Raw genomic sequence first — 15,513 nt, 5'->3', positions numbered from 1 at the left:
TTACCCTGAAAAGAAGTGACCATATTATGGTACACATAGCTCTAGCTCAAAGTGAAAGTGTTAGTCTCTCAGTCGTGTCTGACTCTGCAATTCCACGACTCCATGGACTGCAGCCCACCAGGCTCCTCTGTCCTTGGAATTCTCCAAGCAAGAATACCAGAGTAGGTTGCCATTCCCTTCTCTAGGGGATCATCCAGACCAAGAGATCGAACCTGGGTCTCCTGAATTACAGGCAGACTCTTTACTGTATGAGCCACCAGAGAAGCCCTAGCTCTAGCTGAGAGGAGTAAATAAAAAGAACTCTTGAAAGAAATACTGTTTTCCTTGTGATGCAATAGAATAGTAAACTAAGAATCCATGGAACTACACAGAATTGCGTCCTCTTTTATTCTACTTTTCCTGGCAAGGGGTTCTCCACTGTGGATAGCACAATAAAAAGTGACCTCAGGATGGTAATTCTCTGGGGCAAAGAACTTCTATTTTCCTTAAGACCATTCAGACCATTATGTAGGCTATACTATTTTACATTCAATTTGAAAAGGGATTTGCCAGCTCTGGACCTAACCTTCTTTTTCTCTTCAAATTCAGTTTCTCCTATTTCTTGTGTTTTGGTTTATCCTCCTAACTTTTCAATGACAATAAACTAAACTTAGCTTGAAAGAACAAGTACTCAATTCTATAAAGTATAAACAAACAGAAAATTGTTTATTTATTTTAAAATATCATTTATTATACATTAAATATTATTATAAAATAAATTATTTATTTCTATATTTCTATTTTCCTTTTTTTTTTTTCAAAAAAAGAATCTACTCAATGGCTACTGCTGCCTTTGATGGTCTTTTTCTGAAACCCTCCCTCAGTGGACGGAGACAAGCACCAAAGTAGAAAACCATTATCATTTGTGAACGAAGTCCTACCTATAGCTAAAGAAAAAGACTGCTTCAGAAGAGATGAAGGAGAAGCTATGGGTTTCTCTGTGGAAAACTGGGGAGAATGTGAGCCAGAGATGATAAGCGGATGGTTCCACTAGTTCAAAATGAGATTAAGGCTCTGATTTCTTTTGCACCCGAAGTATTCTTTCATCCAAAAAACCTTGTCTTGGGGGGATTTTCATGTGCCAAAATCTGTTAAACATGAACTTTCACCAAAACATAAGAGTACTGAACAAAGATACCTAAAAAAAAATCTGAGAAAAATAATAAATACTTAGGGATTTCCTAAGGAATCATGAGGGGCCAAGCATGCAAGCAAAATCTGAACCATTAACAAAGTCTAACTGAAATAATAATTACTTATATATGTCTGTTATTTGCAAGACACTGGGATATGGCTATGTTGAAACACTGGTGAATAAGATGAAATTTCTGATACAAAGAACCCACTGTCCAGCGAAGAAAATAGACAGAAGCACAGAGAGACATAAGGGAGCTACTAAAATCTCTGAAGGATGGAGGTTAGAATCAGAGAACAATAAGGCAGAACTCAAGGTCTGCAAATCCCACTTAATGAAAAAGCTTTTCTTTCCTTCTCTTCCCACCAAGCCAGCTTTTTGTGATGTTTAAACCAGGGTCTCAATGCCTCCCCACAATTTATTATCGCTGAATAGTAGATTTTGGTTCTTCTTTTCTCTACCCATAAGGTAATTTCTACAAAATGGCTTCTCTAACTGAATCATATAACACATATAAAAAGATCATTGTGTGCCAAAGACATATACTAGTTTCAATACCTCAATCAAAAGAAATTGCATGTACAGTCCTTAATGTTAATAAACTGAAGACTGTTAAACTAATAAACTGAAGATTAATTCAGTTTTTCTGGAGAAATACAATATAGAAAATTAGAAGAGTGCTTGAAAATAATATTAATGAACAAATAAGATTTATATATTCAAGTGTGCTATTGCAACCAATTTACCAGATCTTCATGTTAAAATACACAGCACTGATACAAGAATATCAAGTTCACATTTATTCTATGCATTCATTCACACATGTGCACACACACACATGTGATTTTACTGTACATATTACTATAGTAAAAACTATCCTAAAACAAAAATTGTCACAATCTTTCTTCCCTAGTCATTTATTGTTTGGTTAAATGAATCAATTGACTAAATCTTTAAATATTTTAAAAACTGAACTGACAGTTCACAGATAAGTATTGAAATAAGAACAAAATTAGATTTCTGAAATGTTCTTATATATCTATGAAAAAGAGAGTACAAATATAGTTTTTAAAATTATACTTGGAATATTTTGGTCATATTGCTGGAAGAGTGAATTTCCTTTAAATTTCTTAAATGCACAAAGTTCCAGGGATACTGTATATATTTTTCTACCATATGATTTCCCTCGAAGTACTACTGAATTTATGTGAATTTCACATGGAGGAGAAGAGCCACAGTGATACTATTGATTTTTGCACATGGACTGCATAGAATTGATTTATGAAAAAATAATGTTGAAGCAAAATAGCTTAGGTTCAGCATTTTCTATATTCTTACACGTGCATGCATGCTTGGTTCCTTCAGTCAGGTCCAAATCTTTGCAACCCTAGGGACCGTAGCTTGCCAGGATTCTTTGTCCATGGGATTCTCTAAGAAAGAATATTGGAGTGGATTTCTATGCCCTCCTCTGAGGGATCTTCCCAACCCAGGGATCAAACCCATCTCTCTTATGTCTCCTGCATTGGCAAGTGAGTTCTTTACCACCAGCACCACCTGGGAAGCCCATGTTCTTACACAGCCTAGCTTAAATAGAAAGATATGTTTCTTAACTGTATTTCTTGTCATATATGTGAAATGTCTATTTTGTCTTTAAATATGGCAGAGTGGTAGAGAAAGGGAGAATTAATTCATGAAATCCTGGAATGGGAGTCTCTTCATCAACCAGCCATCAGTGTTGCCCCCAAAAGGGGATTTGGACACAGATATAAAAACAGTCAAATGGAGTTCACTAGATGGGGCTTTGAGTAATTTGTGAAATAGTAATGGAACTACATGGATTTTTTTTTTTTTTTGACATATAAGAGATCAGCCTATGCCTTGATAATATTAAACCAAATGACATGCAGAACATTTTTCACCATTTTGGGTTTTTTGTCTATGACCCAACCATTCCAATGTTGAGAAGAGGCAGAAATCAAGGCAAGGCAAACCCCAGGAAAACTTGTCAAGTAAGTCAAGAAGCAGCAATCTCTTAGGCTTAGAGAGCACAGAGACTAAGCCATCCAATGCTAGCTGCTTTCCCTTGGACTTTGTTTTCATTATCTCTTTGTCTGTGTTTAGTGACTTTCACCTTTAGCCTTACATTATCCAGTCAACACTCTGTTTTCCAAAGTTACCTAAGGTGGCTGCCTTCTTTTCCACTTCACGTGCTGTGTTAGTCGCTCAGTCCTGTCCAACTCTTTGCGACACCGTGGACTATAGCCGGCCAGACTCCTCTGTCCACGGGATTCTCCAGGCAAGAATACTGGAGTGAATTTCCATTCCCTTCTCCAGGGGATTTTTCTGACCCAGGAAATACGGGTCTCCTGTATTGCAGGCAGACTCTTTACCATCTGAGCCACCAGGGAAGCCCATTCAGTTCTGTTTCAGTTCAGTCACATAGTCATGTCCGACTCTTTGTGACCCTGTGGACTGGAACATGCCAAGCGTCCCTGTCCATCACCAACTCCCAGAACCTGCTAAAACTCCTGTCCATTGAATTGGAGATGCCATCCAACCATCTCATCCTCTGTCGTCCCCTTCTCCTCCTGCCTTCAATCTTTCCCAGTATCAAAGTCTTTCCCAGTGAGTTAGTTCTTCGCATCAGGTGGCCAAAGTATTGGTGTTTCAGCTTCAGCATCAGTCCTTCCAATGAATATTCCGGACTGATTTCCTTCAGGGTTGACTGGTTTGATCTCCTTGCAGTCCAAGGGACTCTCAAGAGTCTTCTCCAACACCACAGTTCAAAAATGTCAAATAGTGTGTATTTATAACAGTTAGATTCAGTTGTCAATGTCTACATTTCATCTTGAATTCCACCAACGTTCTAGCTCACTTTAACAAAAATCTGCACACAGTAAAATTCCCTCTTCATGGTGGAGAGTTCTATGGTGGTGGTTTAGTCGCTAAGTCATGTCCAACTCTTGTGACCCCATGGACTGTAGCCTGCCAGGCTCCTCTGCCCATGGGATTCTCCAGGCAAGAATACTGGAGTGGGTTGCCACGCCCTCCTCCAGGGGATCTTCCTGACCTAGGAATCGAACACTGGTCTCCTGCATTGCTGACAGATTCTTTACCAATTGAGCTATGAGGGAAGCTCTGGAGAGTTCTGTGGGTGCAAACTAAAGTGCTGAACCGTATATATTCACTTCCACAGTATCATACCAAACAACTGTATCATCTTCCCAAATTTTCTCTCGCTACCCTCTGTGGTACCTCCTCCCCTCACACTTAACCTTGGCACCAGTGATCTGCTTTCTGCCCTACCATTTGGCATTTTTTCAGAATGCCACATATCTGGAATCATACAATAAGAAGTTTTTTCGGTCTGGCTTCTTTCACTTAGAATAATACACTTGGATTCTTGTATATTGTGAGAATCTATAATTATTTTTCTTTATATTGCTTGGTAATATTCTACTTCATGGATATCCCAGCCATGTGTTTATCCACTCTTGTGCTGAAAGACATTTGCATTATTTCCAATTTTGGAGCTTGTGGATAAAACTGCTATGAACATAAATGTACAAGTATTTATAAGCATAATATTGCAGTTCCCTAGAGTAAATGCCTGGGAGTTGGAAAGCTGAGTTTATGATAAGTATATGGTATGTTTATATTTATATGTAACTGCCAAAATATCTTCCAAGGTTGCTACACCATTTTGCATTCCTATCAAGTAGCTCTTCACATTCACATGCAGTGCTGCCATTTTTTTTTCTTTCTTAGTCATTTTAATATGTCTGTAGTTGTAGCTCACTGAAATTTTAATTTTCATTTCCTTTAATGATGAATGATGTTGATTGTATATTCACAAGCTTATTTTTCATCTGAATATCTTTGGTGAAATATCTCTTCTCTCTCTTTTTTTTAATTGCTAAGTATTTTTTTTAATTGTTAAGTCCTTTACATGCTGTGCATGAAAGTCTCTTGTCAGATATGTGATTTGCATATATTTCCTTCCAGGATGACGTTTGTCTTTCTATTATCTTAACAGTGTTTTTTTTTTTTTTTTTAATTCATTTATTTGGCTGTGTTGAGTCTCAGTTACAGCATGCAGGATCTTCACTGTGTCATGCATTATCTTTACTTATGGCACATGGATTCTCTAGCTGTGGCACATGTGCTCTGGAGCCCGTGGGGGCTCAGTAGTTGCGGTGGGTGGGCTTAGTTGCTCTGCAACATGTGTGATCTTAGTTTTCCAATGAGGGGTTGAACCTGTGTCCCTTGTACTGCAAGGCAGATTCTCAACCACTGGACCACCAGGGAAGTCCCCTTAACAGCACATTTTTAACAAAGCAAAATATTTTAATTTTGACAATTTATCCAAGTTATAATTGTTTTCTTTTATGAATCTTGCTTTTCCAAGCATGTTCAAAAAGTAAGTGCAAAAATAATTCACACAGATTTTCTCTTGCATCTGTTTCTAGAACTTTATAGTTTTAGGGTTTTCATTAACACTTATTAAATTGAGTTAATGTCCGTGTAAAATTTGAGCTATGTTTCAAAGCTCACATTTTTGTATTTGGAAATTGAGTTGTTTCAGCACTATTTATTGAAAGACTACTTTCTTGATTTGCATTTGCACCTTTGTCAAAATCATTTTACTTTATTAGAATAGATGTATTTCTGGTCTTTATAGTTTGTTTCACTGATCTATCCTTTCATTAATACCACATTTTGAATACTGCAGCATTTATTTGGTAAGACTTCCCTGGTGGCTCAGGTGGTAAAGCATCTGCCTACAATGCGGGAGACCCAGGTTCAATCCCTGGGTTGGGAAGATCTCCTGGAGAAGGAAATGGCAACCCACTCCAGTACTCTTGCATGGAAAATCCCATGGACAGAGAAACCTGGTAGGCTACAGTCCATGGGGTCGCAAAGAGTCGGACACGACTGAGCGACTTCACTTCACTTTCACTTGGTAAGTCTTGTAAGCAAATAGTTTGAGTCCTCTGCAACTTTGTTAATTTGTTTCAAACTCATGTTACCTTAGTTTCTTTGCCTTTCCATACAAATTTTAGAATAAGTTTGTGAATATCAACAAAAAATATTGATTAATTTTCAAATATTGAACCAGTCCACATTTCCTGGGATAAATCCCACTTGGTCAAGATAAATTATCCTTCTTATGCATTATATATTCAATTAGTTAATATTTTGTTAAGGATTTTTGTGTCTATGTTCATAAGAGATATTTCTTGGCATTTTTCTTATAAAACTCTGGTTTGGTTTTGGTGTTGAAATAATGCTGGCCACATCAAATGATCTGATAAATGTACTCTATTTTCTGGAACTTATTGTATATACCTGTTATTATTTCTTCCTCATATATTGGGTAGCATTCACAAATAAAATCACTTGGGCATGGAGTTCTTTTTGAATGGAATTCAATTTCCTTACTAAATAAAGGGCTATTCCAGCTATTTATTTCTCCTTGAGTACATTTTTATAGTTTGTATCTTTTGAAAAATTATTTATGATATCTAAGTTTCAGAACTAATGAGCAAAGAATTATTTATGATATTTCTGTATTAGTCTGGTACTGTCTTTGGTATTAGTAGTGATGGCTCTTTATAATTTTTTATAATGGTAGATTGCGTTTTCTCATTTTTTTGGTTAGGCTAGTCAGAGGTTTGTCAATTTCATTTATTTTTTTCAAAGAATCAGTTTTTGGTTTCTCATATTTTCACTTATCACTTTTTGTGTTCAAATTCATTGATTTCTACTCATCTTTATTATTTCCTCTCTTCTGCTTCCTTTAGCCTTAGTTTGATTTCTTCTTCTAGTTTCCTAAGGTAGAAAGTACTATTCTGAGTCCTTTCTTCCTTTTTTATTCTGACATTTAATGCTGTACATTTTCTTTTATACATTTCCTCCCCTGCCGCTGCTGCTACGTAGTCTCTAAGGTGCAACTCTTTGTGACCCTGTGGACTGTAGCCCTCCAGGCTCCTCTGTCCATGGGATTCCCAGGCAAGAACACTGGAGTGGGCTGCCGCTTCCTTCTCTAGAGGATCTTCCCGACCCAGGGGTTGAACCTGTGTCTCCTGCTTGGCAGGCAGAGTCTGTACCACTAAGTCACCAGGGAAGTTCCTTTACTCCTCTAAGCACTGCTTTTGTTACACGTATCATATTTTTATATGTTGAATTTTTATATTCACTTATTTGAAATTATTTTTAAGTTTTCCTTGAGATGTCTTCTTTGACCCATGGATTAATTAAACTTGTGTTACCCATCTTTCAAATATTTGGAGATTTTTCAAAATCTTTGTGTTGTTGCTGATTTCTCTATTAATTCCATTATGATCTGGAAACATATGTCACATGGTTTCTGTTTCAGTTAACCCAGTTAGCAGCTGGACTGTGTTTCTTGTGGCTGTTGTTACCCTCAGTGTACTACAGGCTTCAATTTCCTATGGTTGTACCTTGTGTTGGTGTGGGAGTTTGTTTGCCAGAACAGGCATTTTAGGTTGCCCCTTGAAGCTTTTCTTCAGAAAAGATCTCTTTGCATGTTTATGTTCCACTTCTATCTTCTCCCTGCAGTATTCTGCTCTTACTTATAATTAGTCATTCGAAGTGTGGTAGTTTGATAGTGACAGGCATTGTAGCAGGACATTCTCTGCCATTTTGATCAAGTCTCGTCTTAGGCAGGTACTGAATCCTGTGTCTCAGGGATGGAGTCTTCTCAGTTCTCTTCCCTTCTGTCTTCTCAGTTCTGAGCTCAGGGCATGATCCTACTCCCTACCCAGGAGTAGGTATTTTCACCTGCCCTCCTTTCCTTCCTCAAACTGACCTTAGTTTTCCCTAAGGTCTGAAGGTGAGAATTTCATTCCCTTCTCTCAAGGCTTCTTTACCTCCCGCAAGGTGGTTCCACGGAGAACACTTCCTTAAGCTTCTTTTGGATCTTATTTGTGAGCATCTGTTCAAGTTCATGGAAGAAGCCTGCAAAAGCATGTCATCTCCCTCAGTTTTTTCTCTGCTGGGCTTCACAGTGTCCTACCAGTCAGCACGCAGTCTTCACCAACTCTCACCAGCATCTGGCTGCAGGTGGTGTCTAGGAAGCAAGCGCTTCATACTTCCTCTATCCTTGCAGGTATCAATCTCTTCTCAGATTTTGGGCCATTGATTTGCTCTGTGATCTCAGGTCTCTCACGGTTCAACAAAGTCATGAATTTTAAGTTAATCTGACTCCTTTTCATTGCAAAGATGGGCACAACACTTCTTCCAGCTCACAGTATCTTGGAAACCTCCATTTACTTTTTTTTGTTAAAATAACTAAGAGGAGAGTGAGAGAGACTTTGTCTCAAATGTGAAATGTTTTAAGCTTCTCTCACTTTATAAGATACATCAGTCAAGCAAGGAGTTAGAAGAAACAAGGCAAGGAGGGTGGATTTTGAGAAGAAATGGGTAATATGGCCTTAATGGCTTTGCACTCTTTTTCTTCATTTACTAGAAAAGTCCATACCTAGCACTAAGGTCCAAAATTACTCTTGTTATTGCACTTCTAGGTTAGAATTGCTCTTGAGGATATAGTGAGACATGCAGAAGAAGTGAACTGCTGTAGAGGCCAATAGTATGAAACATGAAGTTGACCATTATTTAATAAATACTTTAATCTGTTGTTAAAGTTTTAAAGTATATATAACTCAGTTGGCAAAGAATCTGCCTGCAATGCAGGAGACCCAGGTTCAATTCCTGGGTTGGGAAGACCCCCTGGAGAAGGGAATGGCAACCCACTCCAGTATTCTTTCCTGGAGAATACCATGGACAGAGGAGCCTGGCGGGCTATAGTCCATGGGGTCGCAAGAGTCGGACACAGCTTAGCGACTAAACCACCACCACAGTTTTCTTCACTGCAAGTTTACTTTGAATTTATTCCGGCAGGCAACAGATTATACCATTGATCTAGGAGACCAGAAACACTGGAGTTCTCATTTTGTCCTTGTCATTAACTTCTTGGCAGACTCTGGATAAGTGAACTGCTTTGGATCTTAAAATTTTAAACTCTGCAAATGGAAATAATACTGCAATCTGAATTATACACTGGGGAGGTGACACTCTCATGCGGTAATGTTCTTGAGAACCATTAGACAAGTATGAAGGTCTATTCAAACAAGTAATACAATTTCAGCATTAGTCTGTTGTCATAGATTCTTAAAATGAGCGGGACACTCGACACCAAACCTCATGCAGAATCAGAGCACTCTCTCCTCTGGATGCTTTTTGGATGAACTCGGAAATTTTAAGCTCTTTCCAATTTTCCTTAACTCTTTGCTTGCTACCAATGAGATATGATTATTTATCAGTTACCTCAGAAAAGCACCATGCAAAGGTTCTGTGCCCTGACTGTCCTCCAGTTATACATGCTTTACTTGATGTTTTGTGCTGCCAAGTCTTCATCATTCACAAGTTTTTCACTTATCTTTATGAATGAGCAATTTTTCCACTCATGCACCTACCCATTTTGTACTATTTTTCATTTCCGAGGTGAATTTTTCTCTTAAATGAAGGATCTAAGGTCTTCAGCAACAGCAAATAAAAACTATCCAAAGCGCAGGGAAACCTTACGAGCAAACAGGATGAGAAAAGGAGACAAGCGTAGACTGCACGATGTTGGAAGGAAAATTCAGTAACTTAGGCTGCTCTTTCCCTTCTTCTTAGTTATGCTGACTTTCTTCTACGTCCTGGCCATCTTTAGGTGTCTCATCTGCTCTTCTCCATTCTCTTGTCAGCAATCTTCCACAGCAAGGCCCCTAATTTCTATTCCCTCAAAACTTTGGGCTGTACTTGACTCTGAACAACAAAGTGCTGACGATGGCCTAAACTCTACATAATTTCAAATTTTGAAGAGAGTATTTCAGTATTGTGTTTAAAAGGATGAACTGGTGGGTTGTAGGCTGACAAACCATTCACAAAAGCCTGACTGAAACTGTGTCATAACTGTGAAAAAGAACCTTGCTTCAGCTTGCTTTCCTTCATCTGTGCCTCTTGCGTTCCATTTTTCTCTCTTGATGTGTTGGAGAAAGCTCAAATCTCAAGTCTTCCCTGAAAAATGACAATTACACTTTGTATTGTGCTGGATTTTATGTAAGGAAAGTTTTAGCAAAAGACATAGATAATGTATAAAAAATATATTAGAGAGGTATGAGAACTACACAAATGGAAGCATGCTGCACTAGTTTTCTCAGCTGTTTGTTAAAGAAAGGGTATGGTGTCTATATTTGATTTACTGAATGTGAATTAAAAATCTTGATATTAGTATTTTGTTAGTCACTCAACTAATTTATGTTTATTATTACTGTTTTGGTAAGTCAGCATTATTTAATTTTTAATTACTTGTTCACTAGTTTTAAATAAAAGGAACTCAACCCAAGCAGATATAATTATGATCAACTTAGACTTTATTCTAGAAGTTGAATAACTAATTATACAGAACTAATTTAAATAATGGGCTTCCCTTGTGGCTCAGATGGTAAAGAATCTGCCTGCAATGTGGGAGACCTGGGTTTGACCCCTGGGTTCGGAAGATCCCCTGGAGAAGGGAACGGCTACCCGCTCCAGCATTTTTGCCTGAAGAATCCCATGGACAGAGGAGCCTGGCAGGCTGCCGTCCATGGGATCGCTAAGAGTCGGACATGACTGAGTGACTAGCACGCATACACAATCTTAATAGTAACTGCTTATTTTTCTACTTAAATAACTTTCAAATATCTTCTACATATTTTATTTAATCCTCATAACTAACTTGTGAAATCTATTATCCTTATAATTTGTCCTATTCAAAGAAAGCAAGAACAACTGAAAGCCCGGTCCACATTTCCACATCTAGGGCTGGGACTCATAGATCTTTTGTGTTTTTCACAATACAATTTTGTTTGTCTGTAGTCATCTGCTGGAGAAAGAAACGGCAATCCACTCCAGTATTTTTGCCTGGAGAATCCTATGGAGAGAGGAGCCTAGCGGGCTATAGTCCATGGGGTCGCAAAGTGTCAGACGCCACTGAGTGACTAACACACGCACAATTATCCGCACGCGTCGTGAGGTTATTTATTCACAAAGATTTATACATAGCAGTATTTTTGTCTGTTTTCTTATCCAAAATAAATATTTGTTCATTAATGAAAAGAGTCATGATATTGTAAAAAAAAATACTATTTGCATTTTTTCTTGATTTTCCCCTTTAGAAATCCTCCTGCTCACGTAGGTTACCATTTAGTCAAATAACCTTCCTTCTGTGTTTAAAGCCATTGGTAGTTCTCCTGTGTCAAACTCTTCTTTCAGTCAGATTAGACCTGCAATGTTTGTAATAGTATCACTTTCACCAGATAACATAAAGCTTTAAAAATATGCTCCATAATTCAAATCTTGCACAATAGTGAGTTGGGAGTTGCAGCGTGTTAAAAGAGGAGATTGTATGCAGAAGTAATTTTGTCTAGTTATTCTGAGTTCTCTCTCTCCCAGAAATCATGCTGCTGCTGCTGCTAAGTCGCTTCAGTCGTGTCCGACTCTGTGTGACCCCACAGACGGCAGCCCACCAGGCTCCCCCGTCCCTGGGACTCTCCAGGCAAGAATACTGGAGTGGGTTGCCATTTCCTTCTCCAGTGCATGAAAGGGAAAAGTGAAAGTGAAGTCACTCAGTCGTGTCCGACTCTTAGCGACCCCATGGACTGCAGCCCACCAGGCTCCTCTATCCATGGGATTTCCCAGGCAAGAGTACTGGAGTGGATTACCATTGCCTTCTCCACAGAAATCATCTATATTGTTCTTTTTTTTTTTCTGATATGCATCTGGATTTTTTTTTCTTTTGTTTTTTTTTAATTAATTTATTTATTTTAGTTGGAGGCTAATTACTTTACAATACTGTAGTGGTTTTTGCCAAACATTTATATTGTTCTTATCTTTACAACCTTCCCAAAGTGATGCCTAGGTCTTGTCACTGTCCCTAACATTTGATAAAGAGTAGAATGTATACTATATAGATGTTTGGCAAAAACCACTACAATATTGTAAAGTAATTAGCCTCCAACTAAAATAAATAAATTAATTAAAAAAAAACAAAAGAAAAAAAAAATCCAGATGCATATCAGAAAAAAAAAAAGAACAATATAGATGCACAACAAATCAGATTCTGCAGCTCCATCCTTAATATCAACACTACTAGCCTTTTAAGTCCAAACAGCCACTAGCTTACTCTCTAACTTAACGTGATTTCATTATTCTAGGAAAATGTTACTCAGAAAAAGTTGCACATATTATATTGTTTATTTCATATACTTCCTGAAAAGTCCATCTATCTGAACAATAGACTATTCTTCAGGCATTTGTTTAACTAGGATCATCAAATTGCTTTTTACTCTTCAAGTTTCCTTTCAAACCCTAACATTTCTGTGGTCACTAATCTTAAACTATCATTTCATAACCTTAAGCCAACTCCTATCAGGTCTTCAGTATTCGAAGACCTGTAAACAAGCTCCTCCAAACCCCCAAATGGCCCTGGTCTTTCAAGATGCTAAGACTGTCAGGATGGTAGTCTCTCTTACTGTAGTAAACAATAAATTTGGCTTTGCTCAATGAATAAGGTATTTTTGGGATCTCTGGGAAATTATCAGCAAAGTTAATGGTCTACAGATAAAAGTCAAAATAGACGCTCTACTTAGAGAAGATGTTTTAATTCTTTTTTCTCACAGGGCAGGTGCTAGTCTCAGCTGTGAAGCATGAACATCTTGTGTTCAACGCTCCCCTTTCAGACCCTGTCTTCTCGGGCTCTGCGCTCACTCCTTTCTTCCTACATCTACTACAAGGTCTGGCTGATGCCTCATGCCCCATGCACACATACAGGCTTAACCACATCACCACTGTGCCCAATGGGAAAGCAGGATATAAACAAATTAGCTGATGAACATTGATACTTGATAAAGCCACTGTCTGTTTTTCCTAGAGATCGTTCCTATGAAAATGTCTCTAGCAGCAATGGAATTAAGTAGATATGAAAGATACATTTTTGAGGGCTTCCTGCCCTCCCCAGCCTTGAATGCTTTCAGTCTTTTTCCCATGTAAAGTTTTTACTTTGCAGATTGTTAGGGCCTGAAATCTGAGTCTTATTTTGCCTTTAATTTCTTCTCAGAACTCAAGTGAGCAGCTCATTTCGAACCCTCAGATAAAAATCATGTTTTTTCTTTCCCTCACTAGAAACAAAAAATATTCAGATATACTGTAGCCAAGTTTAAAGAATTTTTAGAAAAGAAAATAATCACTGAAACATCTTGCCAGTGGGAAAAAAATAGATCACCAAAGCAAAGATTGATTATTTACACCCAACAGTTTGAGTACTAATCTGTGATTTTAAAATTTAAATTAACTCATTTATTATACAAATTTACATTACAAATTTAATATTACAAATATTAAAATGAACACCGAGTTTGTGTTACATAACTGTCAATAGAGAACCAAATACTGAGCTACTATGATTTGAAGAAGAGACTATTACATATTTACATTTTTTTTGTCATTACTTGCCCTTTCTCACTATTATATGACATGCAGTTTTCATTATGCAACAGCTGTTAGCCTATTTCTTTCGTTAAAGTTTATTCTATCTGAAATATGGAAGCTACATTTATCAACTTCTTTTGAAAGGAAGTATATAAGTCCAAGTCATATCTGTGGAGTACAGTGTTCTGTGCCAATGAAATTTAAGTCTCTTAATTTTATTTGAATGTAAATTACTGCTGCCTCTACAGTACATTCCTGTTCATTAAGAAGTAATTTTGAAAGGCTGCCTACTCTCAGAGAATTCTATTCCAGCACTTCTTTTTAGCATTCTAGAGGCATTTACAACAACAGTATGGATCATTTTAAGGAAATTCATTTTCAAATACAAGTCAAATGGGAGTCTTTTAGAAAACAACCTTGTTGGAGTGAAAAATGTGCTTTGGAATACATTTTACTGTTTCACTAGCAAAAGGACTTTTCTTTTTTATCAGTAAAAGGATGTTTTATATGTGATAATAAGATTTATAGTTTTCTGATAAGAATTTTATAGTACTCTGCCTTGAGATAATAGCCATTGCCCTACAGACTCTAGTGTTGGAGGCTCAAGTACCCATAAAAACAGTGACAGCATTAAGCTTAGCATCACGATCAACTCATTTATTCGATGTTAGGAGAGATGGATTTCAATGTGACAGTGTATCAGGGAGTTATTTTGTTGTCTCGATTTTTCTTAACTTGATGACCCTGAAAGACATGACTCACAAAAATATATTCTGCTTATTTTAACTTTTATAAGAACTCTTCAGTAGCACTGTCTTTCTCTGTCACACATATACACACAAACAATAATACATATGCACACATGCCAGTACTATTTCTCTTAACATGATCACCCCACTATCACCTTCTCTAAGCTATGATGGTGTTTTGTTTATTTGTTTACTTCATTTCGTATTATTCAGTTAACACCAAGGATAGCAAATCGTTCCTCTGAAATGGAAATTATTCTGTATGTTGTTTGCCTGACTCTTAGATTTCTCAAGGAAAGTCTTAAAGCTCTTTCTCTTTATTTGGCTACATTTGTGGCAAGGATGTTCCTGAGAGAATAGAGTTTGCCTGATGGGAGCTGGATTCCTCTACGTGAGTGTGTGTGCACTTGTGTATATGTGTCTGTGTGTGTGTGTGTACCTTGAACCCTGTCCCCTGATGAAGTCTCTCTCTTTGACTATAGTCAGGCTCCTCTGAGCCCTCTTTCTGACTAGAACTTGTCCTTAGAACTAAAATTCAACAGAAGTTTACTAACATGCTTATTGTGCAAATATGTGGGAATACTTAGTGATGAGTACTTAAAGGAATGGTTAGAACTTGAGCACATACGACGTTTTGGCAAGGAACAATAGTTTTGTAGAAAAGTGGCAAGATCAAGGAAAAGGATTTTGAGCTTTTAGGATGGCAACTTTTGGGAAGGTAACTATATGAAGGTGCTAATAGAAGATACGGACTAGTTCAGTTCAGTTCGGTTCAGTCTCTCAGTTGTGTCTGACTCTTTGTGACCCCATGGACTGCAGCATGCCAGGCTTCCCTGTCCATTACCAACTCTCCAGAGCTTCCTTAAACTCATGTCCATTGAGTTGGTGATGCCATCCAACCATCTCATCCTCTATCGTCCCCTTCTCCTCCCTCCTTCAATCTTTCCCAGCATCAGGGTCTTTTCCAATGAGTCAGTTCTTCAAATCAGGTGGCCAAATTATCATAATTTCAGCTTCAGCATCAGTCCTTCCAATATTCAGGACTGATTTCATTTA

General features: G+C 37.7%; 1 protein-coding gene and 1 non-coding gene across 4 annotated transcripts in view; one reads left to right on the top strand and one right to left on the bottom strand.

The window, feature by feature from the left end:
• The window catches only part of LOC145509640 (uncharacterized), a 596,722-nt gene that overhangs the window by 374,315 nt on the left and 206,894 nt on the right, over window positions 1-15,513 (bottom strand). The gene's annotated exons all lie outside the window — the stretch shown is intronic.
• TRNAC-ACA (transfer RNA cysteine (anticodon ACA)) lies at window positions 5,925-5,996 on the top strand. Its single transcript has one exon. It is a non-coding gene; the product is annotated as a tRNA-Cys (tRNA).

Source organism: Giraffa tippelskirchi, chromosome 6 (genome assembly GCF_054371585.1).
Source record: "Giraffa tippelskirchi isolate mGirTip1 chromosome 6, T2T-mGirTip1v1.2.pri, whole genome shotgun sequence".
NCBI classification, from domain to species: domain Eukaryota; kingdom Metazoa; phylum Chordata; class Mammalia; order Artiodactyla; family Giraffidae; genus Giraffa; species Giraffa tippelskirchi.
Note: the sequence above shows the minus strand (reverse complement) of the source record. Positions and strands in the feature narration are given on the sequence as shown.